The sequence below is a fragment of the Squalius cephalus genome, assembly GCF_949319135.1.
Source record: "Squalius cephalus genome assembly, chromosome: 1".
NCBI lineage: Eukaryota > Metazoa > Chordata > Actinopteri > Cypriniformes > Leuciscidae > Squalius > Squalius cephalus.
The window spans coordinates 26,687,998-26,709,043 of NC_137122.1; the positions used below are offsets into that span (position 1 = coordinate 26,687,998).

The 21,046-nt window shown below is 38.5% G+C and overlaps 1 protein-coding gene across 1 annotated transcript in view; it reads right to left on the reverse strand.

Annotated features, from left to right (window-relative positions):
• Positions 1-21,046, reverse strand: part of glis2b (GLIS family zinc finger 2b) — a 40,228-nt gene that overhangs the window by 11,613 nt on the left and 7,569 nt on the right. The window lies entirely within an intron of this gene.

Genomic DNA, 21,046 nt, shown 5'->3' on the forward strand with positions numbered 1-21,046 from the left:
TTACAAGTAATTGACCCTAAACCTAACCCTAACTCTATAGTAAGTACATAGAGTTTATTAATTTTACTTGGTACTTATTTGAGTTAGTACAATGTAACTATGTCATTGAAAATGAAGTGTAAGCGTATTTGTTTGTTTGTACACTTTTGTAAAAATAAGATAAATTTACTTTTACTAGCAGTTTTTTTCCATTTGTTTTTATACTTGAAGCAAGTGAAGAAAAACAGAATACACATATTTTATCTGAAAAATAGGACAAAAATATTTGTTAAGAATTCGATTTTTTTGCCGTTTGAGGCATGTATTGAAGTTTGTCTGTACATTTTTAAATGGTTTTGAAAGATGTCTCTTATGCTCACCAATACTGTATTTATTTGATCAAAAATACAATAATAAATCACACAAAAAACAGTAGCATATAACAGTAACTGTGATGTATTATATATAACTGTTTTCTATGTGAATATATTGTAAAAAGTAATTTATTCCTGTGATCAAAGCTGAATTTTCAGCATTATTACTCCAGTGTCACATGATCCTTCAGAAATCATTCTGATATGATGATTTGATGCTCAAGAAACATTTTTCCAATCTTTTGTAACATAAATGTCTTTGTTGTCACTCCTGACCATTTAAATGCATTTCTCTTGTTGCAGAGTTCACTTTAAGTGTCATATAAAACTATATCCAAGAAAATGATGATTACTGAGGCATTTGCCTTGATAAGAATTTATTGGCTGAACAAGACATCTAGCATTTAAAGAATTATCTCATTTAAATGGGCAAAACAAATAGTTTGTTAAAGCATCATGTCGCCTTGACTTTGTTTCTCTTGCAGTGCACATGTGCTGACTGGAGAAGGTAAATATTAGCCTTAGATGCTAAGCTATATCTTTCAAGCTTTATACATTGCAGGTTTTGTTATGTCTACATCATATATAAACACTGCATTTCTTAGTTCACCTCAGAAAACCTCCGAACTAACTCAAGAGTCGCAGGGAAACGGCCGGGTAAACTTTGGCCGAGGAGGTTCAGTGGTGAGACGGAGCCAAGCGGTAGCGCTTGAATGTGAAGTTTTGGGAGGCTCTGCCCCATGCAGACTTCCCCACCCCACCGTGGGCTTGGCAGGGCTTTAAAAGGCAGCATTGTCTGTGTCCTGCCACCCCCTCGTTCCTCTCCCCTGCAGAGTAAACACTGAAGGAGAGCGTTTGGAGCGGGACGCTGGGTTTCACATGGTGCGGCGCTGAATGAAATGTTTGTGCCTCCGCTGTGACCCCGGTGGCCACGGGCCTCGCGACCGGACCCCTTCGCCCCCCTGCAGAAGTCACCAAATCTGCCATTTCCTGGGTAGGGGTGATATGGGCAACGAACGGGGTCAGGATAAGACAGGGTCAGCGAGAGGGTATGGGTTTCACCAGCTCTCTGAGGTCAAACCTCTAATTAACCCAAGATTTCAGCCCGCCACAGGTCACGGCGCGCTCTGCGGGATCTGTTTCTGCTTTCGGGTCAGGTCGAATGGACATTTTTGAGAGTTAAGCACACTACAACTACATTACCAGTGGGAGGTTTTTTGTCAGAAGCTGTAATTGTGAATATAGTGTTCAGCTCGGTGTTGTTGTTAACTACAACTACAAAAAAAAACTACGATAAAGCTGGAATAAAATATTAATATTAAACGGAAAACAAAAATTTTGGCTTGGCAACTAGTAAAACTTAAATATAAATTAAATCTATATTGAAATATTGAAATAAAAATGACAAATATTAGAAGGAAAAACTTAAGAAAATTCGAAATGTTTCCTACAAACTGAAATAAACAGGTTTAAGTATACTAAGATTACTAAAAAAAAAAAAAAAAAAAAATTATAAATTAAAGCTAAGTAAAAATGGCAAAAGCACATCATAAAATTATCTAATATTAAACTAAAATTAAATTGAAAACAATGTAAAAACAAAAGCTAATTCAACATATTAATAAATACTGTAACAGTATATAAATAGTACTAAAATATCACTGGTTTAGCTTGTGATTTTTTTTTTTATGTAGCGATGAAGGTAGAGGTCTGCAATCCCACGGGACACAACGCAACAGAGTGCGGCGCGGTTTTGGATGTAGAAGGGAAGATACTGAAATGTGCGCAGGAATTTGGAGAAAGAAATGACTAGTCAATATAATTATCTAATAATAACAGCAAGCAGAAGTCTGTAAATGGAGATTTAAAGCATCGTGTGTGGAAATTGGAAAAAATAGCCTACAGACACTGGAACGAGACAGAATCTGAACCGGACTGGGACTGAAAAATCAGCGTGGACCTCTTCCTAAGGCTTTTGTGGCCGGGAATGGTGCAAAACGTGAAAGTTTCGGTTGGAAGCGGGATCAAATCTAACATATTTTTGGCGAAAGTGGGCGGGATCTTGTGGGAGCGTATTGAAAAATCCATCCCGCACTGACCTCTACGATGAGGTTATAGGCCTACGTGACCAAACTACATTTCCCATCATTCTCTACGGCAATACGGATTGAATAATAAAGCACTAATTGTGCATTAAAAATACACACATTGCTCTTAGTTTTGTTGCATTAGTGCTAAAAATCTTTCAAAAAATATGAAATTGGCAAGCAAGTTCATTTTGTTCCAACCAAAACGCACATCATGTTGTAACTGCAATTTGGAACTCATAAGTATGAATTTCCCAGGAGGCCTTGCGCCTGGCTGATGATAGCTGTACTCATTGGTGAATGGCGGCTGGTGTGCGATTGTGTGTTTTAAGAGCCAGCTGTTGGGTGTGAGTGTGAAACGCATGTGTTTTTGAGCGCCAGTTCCTTTGTACGGAACTGTGGGTGTAATTCTATATCCCCAGCGCTCTGGCCCTGGGAGGTCGTCCGCAGGAGAGCTCTTTTGCCCCGACAAACACACACAAACCAGACATCGGCTCACATCCCGACATCCAAAAACCTTGAATGAGGTTTCTGATATCACAAAAACATGTAAAAACTTGTTTGAGCTACATTCTCTCATCACTGTCACAACAATACACAACACAAACGGCCTTGCAGGTGGCCAAGGACTCCGGTTCACCCTCCCTCATGTATATGGTACATAAAGATAGCATTGGTTTTAATGCATCTTCAAATCTTTAATTTTTGTGTTACGGCTCACTCCTTTAAGACACCATATATCAACTTAATATGGCATACAGAATAGTCCGAACTATTTTAAAGAGCATTTATATTAAAAAAAAGAAACCGCTCTGAAATTCCCAGCAACTGAATCATTATGCGTGTAATTTGGTGGAGAAGTGTTTGGATTTGATCTGTATTCATAAGGCTACCCACACACTAATTCCATGTCTGCATTGGCATTAGTACCGCTGCATTTTGGCTGGAGTTAATGAGCATGTGGCCAGCTGGTTGAAATGTTGGTTGTTAAACGCAGGCGGTCAGCTGGTCGTGTTTTTTAGTCATCTGGATGTGTCCGCAATCATGAGTTCCCCATGGGTGTTCACGAGAGACCACCTGCAGGTGATGAAACCTGCTGAAATTCAACACCACTGCTAAAAAAAAATGCTCTTCGTTAGAAGTTTTCTTTTTCTCAAAGATGTCCCGCACCTGAAGGGCTGTGTCTAGACCTGCTAGATGGTCTGGCTTGAGGGTTTAATGTGGCCACTAACAGGGCTCCAACAAACCCCTGAAGATGCAGGAAAAATATGTGTGGGTTGATGGATCACTCCACATCTGTGAGGCATTTTTAAAGTTGCCTTTTTCTTTGCAGATTTTTAGTTCTGGGCAATGATTAATCACATCCAAAATAAAAGTTTGTGTTTACATAACATATGTGTGTGTACTGTGTATTATTATTTTGAATATGTAAATACACACACATGCATGTATATATTTAAGAAATATTTGCATATATATATATACTGTTTATATATTCATATATAATTTATATTATATGTATATAAATATTTTCTTAAATATGTACATGCATGTGTCTATTTATATTAACAAAATAATAATGCACAGTACACACATGTATTTTGGTAAAACAAACTTTTATTTTGGATTAATCGCTGCCCAGCACTAGTTATGATACATATAATGAATTTTTTAAGAATAAATGTCTATACTCTGAGGGTACACTACAATGATGTACTAAAACTTTTCGTGTAGAGAGGACAACGTTGTCAAAAAGATCCCCGTTCACACGGATCCGCGAGAACGACTAAAAACGCTGTAATATCATGCCAGGCCAGTAGATGGCGATGTCCCTTTGTAAAGAAACAACGCGCCCATAGACTGAAAACGCAATACACATGCGCATAACGTCACCTCTTTCACAAATTTGCATTTTTGTAGTTTTCATGCAGACATAACTGTACCGTTTATAAAAAACTTGCACTTTGAAACCCATTTTCCAACACACCAATCTAAAGAACCTATAATGAAACAAAAAGAGCCATTGAAAAACCTTATACAGCCAAAAAGGTGTGAGCTGCGGAGAACCCCTTGAGGAACCTTTACTTGTATCACTTTAACCATATTTGTCTCTCTCCATTCCTGACCTTCCCTGAGGCAGACTGACCCCACCTCTCCTGACGCACACACACCCAAACCATAGTATGCGTCGGTCCACCCCTCCTCCCCATGGCTCGCACACATAACACAGAGTCCCGAAGCTGAGAGATTTTTTCCTGCCGCCCCTCCACCTTCAGCCCAGCCGCCTTCTCAGACAGGAAAACCTCAGTTTCCACTCCGCCTCCACAGGGCCCCTCTCTCTCTCTCTCTCTCTCTCTATTTCTCTCTCTCTCTCCCCCCCCTCTCTCTCTCTCTCTCTATTTCTCTCTCTCTCCATCCTTAGATTTTCTTCTCCCACCCCTGCTGTTTTCCCATCATCTCTCTCCCACCCTGAAAGTGTTCTTCTCCTTACAGTTCACAGGGTGCACAAACGGATGGCCCCTTTTCTCTCCCCACCTCCTTATTTTTACAAAACACGCCAATCGATCTGTTTTCCTCAAAGGAGCTCCCGCCAGTGCAGAGCTGTGTGCCCCGTTTCAAGTGTCTTCCTGTAAAAAAAAAATGCTTTTGACTCTTGAGAAACGTACACGACATTATGTAATAACCCAAAACGGAGAGGGAGGGAGAAACCGATAATGGATGAAGGAAGGAAAAATGGTGAGGAGAGAGCCACATAAATCCTGGAAGGATCTGAGGCGAGCGTCAGCGGGGAAGGCTGCCAGGCAGAGAAAGTGGGCCGACTTATAAAAAAGTGTGAGAGTAAGGGAAAAAAGGAGGAGAAGAGGAGAGATAAAAGATGCAAAACACAGCGCAATGCTCTGTTCCTAAACCTAGTGAGCTTGCTGTCTAACTACATATGCATGGGCTTATGACTTGTCAACATCACTATGTTTCCGACAACTCTTTCAGCCTTTATTTAAAAAAAACATTTCCTCTGAAAGTTTGAGTTAGAATAGTTAGCAAGAGCGTGATCGTAAACACAATGAAGACAACCTCTGTAGTCACAGTTAGACACTTTACTGATGTATTTGATGTCATAGAATAAAACGTCAAAATAAAAAAAAAGCTTTTGTTCACCACAGACCTTATTTCAGGCATTTACCCAAAAACTCATTAACTGATTGGAACCATACATGCTAAAATAAAATGCTAACCCGGCCGTTTCCAAGTTTTGGCCTACAAAAATACATCATCCCTGCAGCCCTCTGTAGATTAATGTTAGCATGCTGCTAAGCTAACCAGCAGTAGCCTACTCTAAAAGAAATAAAACAAGACCAGCTTTAACCAAGCTAACGTGGTTTTCAACATGGCTAGTCTGTTGTTCAGCTGTTTTAATTGGTCTCTCAGCCTGACCAGCTGACAAGTTACCAGTTTGTGTAGATGAAACTAGCCTGGTGGCTATAGCTTAAACCGACAAAACCACTTTAGCAAATTAAAGGGGTCATGAACTGGATTGTTTTATTATTTTATAATGTTGCCTGGGGTGCCCTTATAATGTTAGTATGATTTTTACATCAAAAATTGTCATAATTTATAAATAAAAGCCATTTTTCCAAGCCTGATTTCAGCCTCAGATTTGAACGCTCCGTTTTAAGGGGCGTGTCTGCTGTGAGACTGCAGTGCAAACGCCCACTGCTGTGATTGGCTGACATGCTTGCATATGAAATAGCTAGTATTACATGAACTCTCTCGAAAACTTTTACTACGTTTTTACTATTACAGCTATCGAGATTAACAAATCGTGAAAAGTATCGTTTAAAGCATTATATTTAAATCTATTCCATCACATGAAAGGTTGCAGCATGATGAGCACTGACTGAGCAGATGACAGACAGTCTGTTGATCGCGTGAATAAAGATCTTATCATTGCAACGCAATTTTTGCACTCTCACAAATGCTTACACCAAATCACAATGCAAACACGATGTGAATACACAGTAAGAGCTTCGTTGTGTAGTCTAAGTGTCATTATTTCATCACGAGTTTGGTAAGTGTCCAGATAAGCTCTCGCGGCTCCCGCTGTGCTGTTTGATTGACAGCTTGGGCGAATGGAAAGGGATCGTTCTTTGATCGCTTTCTGTATATAATTTAATAACAGTTTAAAAAAGATTATTTTCATAATACTACGAGAAATTATGTGAAGTTGATCGTTTAGTCACTGATGCATAAACAGTATTGAACGATTTTAAGAGAAAGATATCTGAACTTGAATAATTACACATCAGAAATCACTGATCGCAGATCAGGCATTAGAATACACATGGTTACTTACATGTTGCTGGCAGATCCGTCTGGAAATTGTGATTGACTGATTTAATAAAGTTTAACCATGCTGGAATCCGAAGGAAGCTTATGCAGACTGTCTTCTTCCACAAACAGGCACGCACAATATTTAGTAAACAGCATGTTTATTGCTTGGAAGTAGCTCGATCCGGTTTAGCAATCATCATGTCGTCCTATGTTATTTAGCATGTTTGGGCGAATCGGTGGGCGGGGCTAAACAGGCCGTGTTGAAGTAGGCGTTGATCTTCTTTTGTGGAGGCGGTGTTCTATCCTCTTTGACGTCATAGTTCCCCACTTTGAAAAACGAGTCGTTTGCTGAGCCTGATGTCTATAAAAGCTTTTATTGGACTAACAAGGTAGTTTTCAGTTCTGAAACTTACAGGATATTATTATAGTATGATGATCTCTTATATGTCAAAAGCTCAAGGAAAATTTGATTTCTCAGTTCATCACCCCTTTAAAGTTGCTTTCTTGTAGCGGCTGCTCAAATACTGGGTAAAGTTAGTCAGATTGTGGTAAGAATGTACTATTTACCCTGCATTAGGTGTCGTTCACAGGATAGATGAGGAGCAACTGAATGTGGCGACCTTGAGATTGTGCGAGATACTGAAAGGTAATGACAACTTTACACAGCAGCTTCACAGCCACACAAAATACCACTCTTAGTATGAAGCACACAAAATATTTGATAGTGAGTTTCCATTAGCTTATTTGTAACACAATACCGTGATAATCATTTAAAAATGAAAATACTGCGTACAATTATTGGATAAAAATAAAATACATTCAGTATTGAATTAACTAAGTGTATTTAGTCTATATATAGAGCTTGTAGCAACGCATTCTGAGATTGCCAAAGATGCATGCAATGCTGCCCTAAAATTAGCTCAAAATGAGTCATCTTATAAAACAGCATAATAGTTTTGCTTATATCCTTCCCATTGGGAGCATGCATATGATGCCTTAAAAAGCTGTCTAGTTAGGGAACTCACTAGGTTTTGGAGCGGAGAGAAGCAGGCGAGGTGAAGGACTGCAGCAGGAAGCTTCTTGCCAGCCTATTGATGGCTCACGGCCAGAAATCTCAGACATTAAGGAATTCCTCACAGAGGGTTGGGAAGGAGGGAGGGAAAAACAGAGAGAACTGCGTGTAGGAAGGGAGCACGACCTGGGAAAGACCCAAAAGGACCAAAAAAGAAGCGATTAAACACCACTTATGCCAACCAAATGATCTCCTAAACGCACTGTGATGTTGTTATGGCGTCGACAGACAATGAAAAGTATGAAGACTTATAAAGCGAACTGATTTAACATCATAACAATTCTTTCAGCTTCTGTGTCTATCATAACTCACTGAAAACAGATGGTATATTCAGTTGTGCCATTTTGATTAAATGTTACAAGGCCAAAAATGAACAATGAAACGTATGAACTGTTCATAATACGATCCAAAACATGCGTTTATAAAAAAAAGGGCCGATATTCATTTCATTGCCGACTTTCAAATCCTCATGACGTGCTGTTTGTAATCCATACTTCAACATTTGGCCATATTTCCCAGTCAACCGGATATGTAAATGAGACAAAATGTAGGGTGGAGCTTTTATTTATTCTTCAGGAATTGATTGTGGAAAAGTGGGCGTGGCATACCAGACAAGTCAGGTGTTCATAGGGGAGGGGTTAAAAAAGTAAGAGGGATTTGTGACATCATCCGAAAAGTTTTAGAGGCGGAGCAAGTTGTTATATTTTGAAAAGATTATGAATATATGGCCATTTTTAGTTCTTGTTTTTTTATGAACTGGCATTGCTTTGAAAAAGATATTTGTAAACATTCTAAATTCTCCTTTTGCGTTCCACAGAAAAATAACAGTAAAAGAAAACAGAATCTTCAAGAGGGGGTAAATACAGTCAGTTTTGATTTAATGTTGCTCTCCTGATGCGTGTTTGTTTGTTCCCCAGCAGACTAAACGTCACTGGAGGACTCGAGGCGTGTGAGGAGCAGGGGCAGTTTTGGCGGTTTTACACGCTGCATTTATCGTTCCCGCAGTAAACAGAGGCGAGGGTGGGATTATGAAACACAAGCTGACCTGACTTGACTCGGGGGTCTGAGCTCAGGGGTGGAGGAAGGGTCACGCTCAGGGTTTTTGTGTCTGTCACAAGATATAACAGCTCTGCTACATGCTGTTCTGTATTACTGCCTGTCCTATCATTTCCCCCCGTCTGGAACAGTTACACTTTGTCTCCTAAGCTCATGTTTCAAACCAGCTTTAAACATCATAATAATTCTTGACTCAATTACTCCACATGGAGTTTCATTGTAAACATTTTGCTATCAAGTATATAAGATATATACAGGCTAGGTTTAATGTTTTGTACATATTTGAATCAGTATTTGGATTTAGGACATATGTTTGTGGAGCGTCTGACGTGTTTTTAGGGCGTTGTTCCATACATTTTTGTGAGGGCATGTATAGCTTTAAGGAAACAGGAGGTATTGTGGGACGACGTGGGGTTTAGATCTTTGGATTTGGCAAAATAAGCGTAAGCGCCTTCCAAGCAGCAGGGAACTTTTATATTAGACTCTCATAGCTGAGTTCTGACTTTAAAGTCACCATGAAATCAAAACTGACAGTTCTGGGGTTTTTTTTGGTTTTGTTTTTTTATGGAATATTGCAGTAGTTATTATAAATGATTTATCAGTGCACATCATTGTTGTTTTTTTTTGCCCACAATCTTGAATCAAAATAACTTCCCCTCCATTCCTCTATGCAGCTCATCTCTTCTCTGATGATGTTTACTGGAGTGAGGGCGGGGCAACCTGTCACTCACATAAGATCCACCAATAGCAAACCACAACCATCCAATCAATTCCCAATGGACAAAATCAAGCCCCGCCCTACATTTGTTTTGGTTCGTGAAGCCGTTTCACTCATATGTACGCCCCAATAGGGAAGAGAAGACTTCTGACTTTAACATTGTCAGCATACACTCACCTAAAGGATTATTAGGAACACCTGTTCAATTTCTCATTAATGCAATTATCTAATCAACCAATCACATGGCAGTTGCTTCAATGCATTTAGGGATGTGGTCCTGGTCAAGACAATCTCCTGAACTTCAAACTGAATGTCAGAATGGGAAAGAAAGGTGATTTAAGCAATTTTGAGCGTGGCATGGTTGTTGGTGCCAGACGGGCCGGTCTGAGTATTTCACAATCTGCTCAGTTACTGGGATTTTCACGCACAACCATTTCTAGGGTTTACAAAGAATGGTGTGAAAAGGGAAAAACATCCAGTATGTGGCAGTCCAGTGGGTGAAAATGCCTTGTTGATGCTAGAGGTCAGAGGAGAATGGGCCGACTGATTCAAGCTGATAGAAGAGCAACTTTGACTGAAATAACCACTCGTTACAACCGAGGTATGCAGCAAAGCATTTGTGAAGCCACAACACGTACAACTTTGAGGTGGATGGGCTACAACAGCAGAAGACCCCACCGGGTACCACTCATCTCCACTACAAATAGGAAAAAGAGGCTACAATTTGCACGAGCTCACCAAAATTGGACAGTTGAAGACTGGAAAAATGTTGCCTGGTCTGATGAGTCTCGATTTCTGTTGAGACATTCAGATGGTAGAGTCAGAATTTGGCGTAAACAGAATGAGAACATGGATCCATCATGCCTTGTTACCACTGTGCAGGCTGGCGGTGGTGGTGTAATGGTGTGGGGGATGTTTTCTTGGCACACTTTAGGCCCCTTAGTGCCAATTGGGCATCGTTTAAATGCCACGGCCTACCTGAGCATTGTTTCTGACCATGTTCATCCCCTTTATGACCACCATGTACCCATCCTCTGATGGCTACTTCCAGCAGGATAATGCACCATGTCACAAAGCTCCAATCATTTCAAATTGGTTTCTTGAACATGACAATGAGTTCACTGTACTAAAATGGCCCCCACATGAAATAATTAAAATCTTGCACATTTTTTGCATTTTTGTGTCATTTTCTAGTGAAAAATAGGTTTAAAAAAAGTCCTTTACCCAAAATAACTTAAGAAGCAACATTGCATAAAATGTGTTTGTATCTTGAATGAAATCAAAAAATGTTTTACAATCCACATAGTCTTAATATCCAGCATTTTTGCATATGTTAACTGAAAAACAGGCCAAAAGACTACTTAAAAAATGTGTAATGCTAGTGTCTGACAGATCTGTTGACTTTTTTAGTAATAAATTGCAACAGATTTTTTAATTCATTGGGCAGCTATTTTATTTGTAGGTAATAGCCATACAAATACAAGTATAAATTGAGAAAGACTGTAATTCTTTAAATCACACTAAACAAGTGGAGTAGATCCACACACCGTTATTGAATCCCTTCTCTTTTTTTATTAATAAAACAGACATCTTCATCTATTTGATCAACACATGCTGACCTTATTGATGAAGACCGATATGACAATCCGAGTAAACAAACTATGGAAAAGCAAGTGGCTTTTTAAATGAAACGCTTGATTGATACATCATTTTGAGTGTTATGATTTCTCCCATTCGTTTCCTACAAATGCTCCCCTTTTTACTGCCTCTGATTTCTATTTTCTTCTCATTTAAAGTGGGTTGTGTAGTGAAGGAGGGGATTTCCCTTAAAATTATATAAAGTCACCTAAGTTTAATGAAAATATTGGGAAAAAAGAAAGTAGAGAAGAAATACATCATTTCTAAAACAATGTTGCATGATGAATCTGGAATCATTCAGTTTTTTCTGAATGACCGACTGCTCGAATTTTCTTTGTTTAGATCTCATCCTAATTCACAATTGCTCTTTAAGTATCACCACTTTCAATTAACATGGCATTGTTATGTCATTTGTTATGACCAGCGTATGAAATGGCACTTATCCCTCGACTATAAAGCTCGTGGCAGAGGACCACACAATTAATGCGCCTTGGCAAGAGAGAGAGAGATATGAGATTTCATCAGAGGCAAGCTGTGCAAATGCAAAATACATTTTTGTAGCTCACAACACCATTGCCTTACAATGCAGCACATAAACCTGATATAGTGCCATTTGAACTGAAATCACAGAGCCAGGAGTGGAAGCCAAGGTTAATACTGAACAAACAGCATAGGATCAGTGAAACAAAAAGGAAGATGAGTGATTAGGCATTTACAGATGAATCACTTTTTGGCAACTGATAGCAGAATCAATGCTGAATATGTCGATAAACATCCACAAACTAAAGCATCATTTGCAGTTTTTTCGTTCTATTTTACATTACATACAGAGTACGGCTTGAATTTGGTATAAAAGCAATCCATCTTTACTTAAAGCATTTATTGTGTATATATAATGCATTATAAAAGTATTTTTAATGCATTGTATGATCTCGTGAATAATTGTAACCACAGTTATAATACATTATAATAATATAATAATCATTGTTACACCTTTAGCAAAAGTAATGCATTAAAACACATGACAAACAACTAATTTCAGATGCAACAAGGAATCTGCATATATAATGCATTTTAACTTTGGTTACAATTATTTTTTATGAAAAGATACAATGCATTATAACGTACATTATGAATAATGTATTATACATAATAAGTTTAAGTGTCGTCCATGCATTCGCTATTGATTTCCTTTATAATTTGCTTTATTGTTGAACTGATTTTGCTCCATAACTAATGAACACACAATGTTATTGAACTAAACTGAGTCAATGAGAAACTAAACTGAGCTGAATAATGAATAACACATTTTCTTTTTAGAGCTAATTTGCAGTTGAAATTGTATTAGTTTCATTTACATTTATGCATTTGGCAGATGCTTTTATCTGTGACTTATTGCGTTCAAGGTTCACGTTTACATTTGATCAGTTCTTGTTTTCCCTGCATCGAACCCAAGACCTTGGCGTTGCTAGCGCTATGTTCCACTCTTTTGCTCAACATTAATATTGCACTACATAAATAAATGTGTCTTGACTCGATAATGAATGATTAGTAACGTTGAATTCTCCCGGTCACATTTAGTGTAATGCATATTTCATAGCTGTTTATCTCTGAATAAATTGTCTTCGGAGAGCAGCTCTTTCAATCTTTATGTCTCTTGCAGACTAGAGTTGCTCTGTTCATGAAAATGTTAGCTGTAATATCCAAAGGGACAAATATTTTATTTTCACAATAAAATATATATTTTTTTATATTCATGATATGTTTTATTATACGGTAGTGGCCAAAAGTGATGTCTGGAGGGGATGATTGTTTTTATTACCCTATAAGTTAAATTAAACCATCAAAATATGAGGAAAATATTTTCTATTTTTAAATATTTTAAATATGTGATAAAACCAAAACCTTGGTTAAGATATTTATCTGACAAATTTCTATCTTTTTTTTTTTTTTTTTTTTTTTTGCAAGAATGGCAGACTACAGCTACAGGTTTTTCTTTTCTTTTCTCTTCTTTTTATAAATAAAAAAGCTCACAGGAGAAAGCATTAATTGACATAACCAGTTATTTATATTTCATTGGTTTTCTCTTGTTTTGCATGTGTTCATAATTTCTTTGTCTGACAGCCTGGCCAAAAATAATGTCTGCATAACTTTTATTGTCAAGTTTCATTTTTAATTTTTATTTAGATTTTGTTATGTGCATTTGTCGTTTCATTATTATTATTTTTCATTTAAATAGTTTTAATATATTTTTATTTCATTTTTATTTTTTGTTTCAATTTATCTAGTTCTGTCAAATCAATTAATCGCAGCTAAAATAAAAGTTTGTGTATATATATATATATATATATATATATATATATACTGTATATAAGGGAATGGAATCGAACTTGGGTTTCGACTGTGAGAAAAGTCTCTACTTTCTCTCTCCGCTTATGTAACAAACCAAAAACATCTATCAGAGAAATGGGGTTGCTTAACGTCAAAGTTGTTAAGCCGACCAATCTCAGGCAATTTGTCTAAATCGGCATTGGCCAGCCTTTGACTTGTTTTTTTTTCCCCAACTCTGCATCATTTCGGTGTCTCTTTCTCTCTCTCCTCCTTTCCCCTCTCCCTCCTCTCCCTCAATCCGTTTTGATTCCTGCCGCCTCCAGCCACAAACAGTGATGCAATCCGCAGACTCCTGCGTGCAATAACAGGGCCTGGAGAGTGCTAGCAGGGCAGGGCGGTCTGCATTTCTCTCGCCGTCTGAAACGAATAAAAAGTGCATTGGGAAGAGAGCACCAAAGAGTAGGAAAAAGAAAAGCAGGGGTCTGGAATGGTGAGAGCCAGACAGAAATGAGACAGCTCATATTAAAAGTTCATTGTTTGCTTGTGGTTAGTATTTCTTTGCTAATTTGTGCTTTTAGGATAGAAGTAGATGGTTTTTAGCATTCAAGCATGAGGGTGGCATATTGTTTGCTTTTCTTCAAAGGTTGAGGAGCTTGCCTTACTCTTAAAGTCCCCCTGTAGTCAATAATTTTATCCCTTAAAACTCATCTTTGATCACCAAAATTACATATTTAAATGTTCTTTCCTTAAAATTCTTCATGCCTTTAAATATCTTGCATTGTAACTCTACAGCCTCGCCTCATTTAGTATACGTGGTTCTATGAATATGCAAATGAGCCCCACCTCCACTCACTCACTCCAGCTCAGAGATCCACTCGTTGACGATAGCATGTTGATCTGATTGGTTACAAGGTAGTTTGTGACGTCAGAAACACCAGCGATTTCAAACCGTGTTTTTGAGACTGTCTTTGGTTCACTGCAGTTTTAAGGAGAAAATACTCAGCAATGGTGTTGACTTATGAATTTGGACATGGTTTGTCTTAAAAACACAACATTAACACTCAACTTGATTTTCACCACAGGGGGACTTTAAGGCATCTCCTAAATAGACAAGAATGTAATCTCAGAGAAGTGGAACGCACAATATGGTAAACAAGACGAGATCTATCCCTGACTACAACGTTCTCTAGAAAATGTATATCCTAGTCTGCAGTTAGCTTTACTTTAAAGGGATAGTTCCCCCTAAAATTACATTTTACTATTTACTCACCCTGGTGTTCTTCCAATGCCATATGCCCTTCTTTCTGTCATGGAAATTCACGAGAATTAAAAAAAAATGTCCCACTTGCGCTCCACCATATAATGGCAGTGAATAGTGCCTAGCATTAAGCTTGTTAAAAAAAAGATGCAAAAGTATCACAGAATGATTCCAGCCCATTTCTTTAAATTACACAAAAATGATAAAAAATTAAATAAAATTCAAAATATTATAGCATATAAAGAAATAATACTAAAATAAAAAAATAGTCCAACTGAAATCAAACCTTTAAAGTGCATGTAAACTCTAAATCATAAGAATTCCCAAAAGAATTCCCTACAATCTGGCTGTTTGAGGGAAAAATGCATATTTTTTCAAGACAGAAATGTGTCAGTATGCTTGCCGGCTCCATGCAGTTGAAGCAGAACCCATTCTCTCCATTTTTCTATTCTACATTTCTGCAGTGAACTGTTGAACTTCTAAAAACAGCTTGCGAACGGCCTTTGACTGCACAGACCCCATCTCTCCACTCACTGGTGAACTCTAACAGACCTCAGCGTAGATGGAGAGGGCGATTATGGTCAGTTTATGGTGTTGTTTGTGCATATTTCTGTTGATTGTTCCTCAGATCCGCCCCTTGACTCGACCTAGCCCGCTCGGCCCTGCTGAGACAGACCTCCCCTGGAGGCGGCGGAGGGAAAAAGCATTCGAGGTCAGCGCAGGAATGCCGGGGGATTGGCACCTGGCTAAGTCCTGGAAGCATACACACACACTCTCACTTTTTCCACTCTCTGCTGAGACTCCACGTGGAGCCTACCTACGAAAACACAGCATTCCTCTGCGTGCAATCAAACAATATTCTAAAGTCACCACACAGCCTGTGCAGACATGCAATAGTCAGACGAACAGGTCAGTGAGTGCATGAAAACTTGAGAGCTGTTAAAAGTTCAACCAACAATTAGAATTCTGTCATTATTTCCTCACCATCATGTCGTTCTAAACCCATGTTGCTTGCTTTCTTTTGCAGAAAACAAAAGAAGATAATTTGAAGAATGTTTGGCTGTTTTAGCCATCTGACCAATCAGAGCAGAGTAGACCAATCAAAACAGACTGGGCAATCTGACCAATCAGAGCAGAGTAGACCAATCACAACAGACTGGGTCATCTGACCAATCAGAGCAGAGTAAACCAATCACAACAGACTGAACCATCTGACCAATCAGAGCAGAGTAGACCAATCACAACAGACTGGACCATCTGACCAATCAGAGCAGAGTAGACCAATCACAACAGACTGGACCATCTGACCAATCAGAGCAGAGTAGACCAATCACAACAGACTGGGTCATCTGACCAATCAGAGCAGAGTAGACCAATCACAACAGACTGGGTCATCTGACCAATCAGAGCAGAGTAGACCAATCACAACAGACTAGGCCATTTGACCAATCAGAGCAGAGTAGACCAATCACAACAGACTGAAAGAAAACCATACAGGTTTGGAATGACATGAGGGTGAGTATATGATGACAGGATTTTCATTTTTGAGTGAACTAACCTTTACCTAACTTAAAATACACATGAAATTGTCCAGAAACTCAAGATGTTTGAGGTCTGTTTGAGATTGTCCTGTCTAGAAAAGCAAAACCGTGCCTCAACACTTTGGGTGGGGTGGCAAATGTCTGGGCGTAGAGCGAGGGTCTGGCGTTCCCTTCCAGCTCACAGCGTTAACAGACTCCGAGCCGCAGATTTACGGGAGCTGACGAGCGCATGGAAACTCGGCACGTTGGGCAACGACCTTCTGCCATATTTCAGTTCTCTGCAGCGATGCCGAGAGCGAATGTCATGACAAGCGTGAGCTTAGCCACTCGAGGGGCTCTTGCTTTTATAAGAGGAATAAAACATACAGCAGGAAGGCTGCACTTTGAGTTCGGGCCAACACTGGGCGCAGTGGATATACTTCAAACTTCGGGAGGTGCCGTCTCAGACTCGCACTCATTTCCTCAATCTGAATATTATAGGAGGCAAAAAAAAGCCCATGTACTCACTGCAAAAAAAAATTTCTAAGGCATGTTTATAAAAGCCACTTAAATGTCCTATTTGAACTAAGGCCTAATTCTAGCTTAATCTAAGCCCTGTCTGTGAAACGAGGCCATTGAGTCTTGTTTTCTGAAAAAAAGAAAAGAAAAGATCAAAATTAAGTGACTTTATGCTTAAAACAAGTACAAATATCTGCCAATGGGGTCAGACAAATAATCTTGATTTAATTAAGTAAATTTTTTCGCCCCCAATGGCAGATATTTTCTTTCTTGTTTTAAACACAAACTCACTTAATTTTGATACATTTTTCAGAAAACAAGACTTACCTCAAGTCATTTTCATCTTGATTTAAGAGTGATATCAAGATAGATATCATTTACATATTTGTACTGGAAAACAAGTCAGAAATAATTTTTTTGCAGTGTGGCATAGGCGCAGGAAGCAGTTAAGCCGAAATCAAGCGTAATTTGATATATATGACTCTTAGCAGCTCGGCCTCGAGGGACGTCAGTGGTGTCAGGATCCCGGCGGTGCACATGATAGAGTATTGTGGTGATTCCTCCGGCATGTTGATGGACACCTGTGTGCCGGGCTGGAGGCGACGGGAAGGTTTCTGGGAACGAGGAGCTGTTTAGGAGTGAGAGGCTGGGCGGGTGTTCAGATCTCGAAACCAAAACACACTGCGGTGGAAAGAAAACAGGAAGATGAAGGAACTCAGAACAAAACAATATAATTAGATGACAAATTAAAGTGATGTTAAGTCATGCTGGTGGTTGTTTAACCCAGAAACATTTCATCCGCCGAACCTCTTTGACCTAAAAAATTACTTAATAGCACCTTCTGAGATTTAAGGGTAATATTTGAATAATTTAACAACACATTTGCATATTCATGGTTTTCTGATGTAGGTTAATGGTAACATGATATGCAAGTAAGCAATGTTTTTATAGGGTAAAATGTGAGCTTAAATGAATATTATATATATTTAGTATACGCAGTTCTATGAATATGCAAATGAGCCCCGCCTCCACTCACTCACTCCAGCTATGAGATCCACTCGTTGACGATCACACGTTGATCTGATTGGTTACAAGGTAGTTTGTGACGTCAGAAACACCAGCGATTTCAAAGCGTGTTTTTGAGACTGTCTTTGGTTCACTGCAGTTTTAAGGAGAAAGAATAAAAACACATTTGCTTTTTTCATACATTACTGTTTCATTTTACATTGACCAGAAATCATGCGACTAATTATTTTATTTAATTGACAGCTTTAGTTTTTAACAGAAATAAAATAAAACAAATCTAGTATTGTGGAAAATATAAAAATATAGTTGTTAATCTGTCTTTCCTAAATTTATGAATAATGGTTTGTATTTATGTTTTAAGTTGTAAGTCTTTATTTGGGGTTATACTGTACATCTACAAAATGTAATAGAAGATAGAAAAAATTGTCAATGCATATTTAATAAATATTTAAGATTTGTATTATTATACGTTTAGACTTTTAAAATACATTTTATATATTATATTCATTTTAATTTTATTTCTTTATTTGTAAGATAATGAATAATACATTTTAAGATGCCATATTTTTGGCAAGACAATATTTTAATAGACAATATATTGCTTTTGCTTCAGTACAGTAACAATATAAAGGACGATTATTTAATTTTGCAAACAAAAGTTGTCTGTTTTCTCAAGCACTAGGCCTTTATCCATGAAAATATATGTCTGCCTTCGTTCTTTTCATCATATTTGGGTTACTTAAAATCAAAAAGTAAAAAAAAAAAACGGTATTGTATACCATGACCCAAACCATCTTCGAGCCATGCATCTCAAAACCACCAAATGGTCCAAAATGACCTTGCAGGACCATGATGTGGCCCTGAAAACCTTAAATTAATGTTTATTGCAATTTAAATACTTTTTGCAGGAAGACACAGTGGACGCCGTTGCTGATCTTCTACCTATTTTCCCTCTCAGGCACCTGCACACACACACTCTCTATTCTCTCTGCCTCTGTTCTTCTTTCCTTCTGTGTCTTTGCCAGCCTCACTGTGTGCCTGTGTTCTCTCGTTCCCCTCACATGGGGCGCCTGTTTTCTCAAAGCAAGACCGCCCTCCCCTCAATACTCCCCCCCCCCATCCCTGGCAGCCAGACAAGGTCAACATGACAGGATTTTCCCCCTCCTTCCCTCTTTCTCTCACCCTTTATCTCCCTCTGTTTCTTTGACTCAGCTTAGCTGAGCGGCAGGCTCCTCCAGAAACAAGGGTCTTTCATCTTCAGTCTTCATCAGAGAGAGCAAACAATGGACAGAGCGATAGATAGGCAGTGTGAGTAGTGTACCTGGAGAGGTATCATCTCAGTGTGATGGATGGAGTGAGAGTTTGGTGTACAATGGGAACAAAACAAAAAGAACAAATAATGCAGCGCAGTTGTCTGTGGATAAATGTAGATTTCAGAGGCTAGCAGCTCAAATTAAAGGCCTTTGTTGAACAGAATGTGTACTGTACCATTTATATACCATGGTATTCACATGGTACTCCAATCAAGAGTCAAAGAATAACATGGTATTACCGCTGTGGTACAATAGGGTTGTTGATGCCTCAAAAGTATACGTTTTAGTCATGATGATATTTCTAGAGAAATATCACAATACAAAGAATATCACAGTGATTTTACTGGACTTTTTATTTGGCAATTCAGACTCACTTTAAGTCTCTTTAGGAGCAAAAGCGGCGAGTTGGATTTATTAATTCACTGTGAATCACTGTTTGAATTCAATGATTCGTTTGCATCAAAAAATTTCACAAAAGATTCTGCATGGCATTTTTGTTTATTTTTTTTATAGATTCTTACCAACCCCAAACTTTGGAACGCTAGTATATGTTGCTAAATATTGCTGTTTATCATTGTTTGTTGTGATACTGGCGGATATAAATGAAAATGAAATCCGTTCATTTTCTTTTTTTTTTAGTTCTTATATTAAACAATACTAAACATTCTGAATCTACAAGTACAGTTTAGTTGGTTTCTTTTAAATTGACAGGCATTTTAAAAAAGGCAAACTACAGCTCCAGGTTTTATTTTACTATGCAAAAAAAAAATGCTTAGAAAAACAAAAAGCTCACAGGAAAAAAAACATATTTAATACAACAATATCAGTTATTAATATTTCATCTCTTGCTTTTGCATGTGTTGATAATTTCTTTGCATTATCACAAATTCAACAATTGACTCCAACAACAACTGCACAATATTTGAATAAAGGGAGAAGATGTCAGTTTTCGTAAGTCGGACACCGACTATTGCCAAGCTCCAAGTTTCCAAAACCAGGTTAAATTCCTCCTAAGTAATCAATAGTGTCTCTTAATCTCATAAGTTGTGTTGCAGTGCACAAACAAAGTTGCATTGAAGCTTTTACTGTTCTTGAACTCGTGCGCTTCTTAACCAAAATCTATAGAAGGAAACACTCCCGTGTTTCATGGTAGAGTACAATCTGACAAAGAGTTACGATTCACTGTAGAATTTACAGAAAGTACCAAAGATTCCCATTCAACAGCCTCAGCCGTGTGCCAAAGTTAACAGAGCAATACGAGAGCAGTGGGACAGGAGAACTGGAAAAGAGTTGTATCCTCGGATCACTTTATAATGAGGCAGAACGCATTAACGTTAGCTTCATCGTTCTTTCGGGCTCAAGACGTGCCACTCGTGATGTACAACTCCAGAGTAACTGTGGGTAACAGGAGATCATGGAAAGAAGGCGGCAGTCCCGAACTCTCGCACACATTGACGGGAATGGATTTGCCCGGACACGGAGCCAAGCCCAGGCCCAGACTTGAGAGAGCCTTGTTACTCTTTCTGAAATGCTTTAACTCCCTCCCTGCCCTCTTTCTCTTTTCATGCAGCTCAGTCTTATTCGCTTATTGTGTTCCAGTTGCGTTATTGTGGCTGTACTGGAAGATCCAGGCTGTTGGCTTTGCAAGTAAATAATAATAACCAGCTGTGCCTCCAGTTTAACTGCTGAAGCCTTTGGCCCGGTATGATCCAGTGCGCAGCTTATTGCTAACAGCTTACAGTTGGAAAACAATTGTGGTGATGTGGCTCTGCAAATTCAGAGTCATGCAGCAAAGGCTTAAACCATTCTCACGATTCTTGAACTTT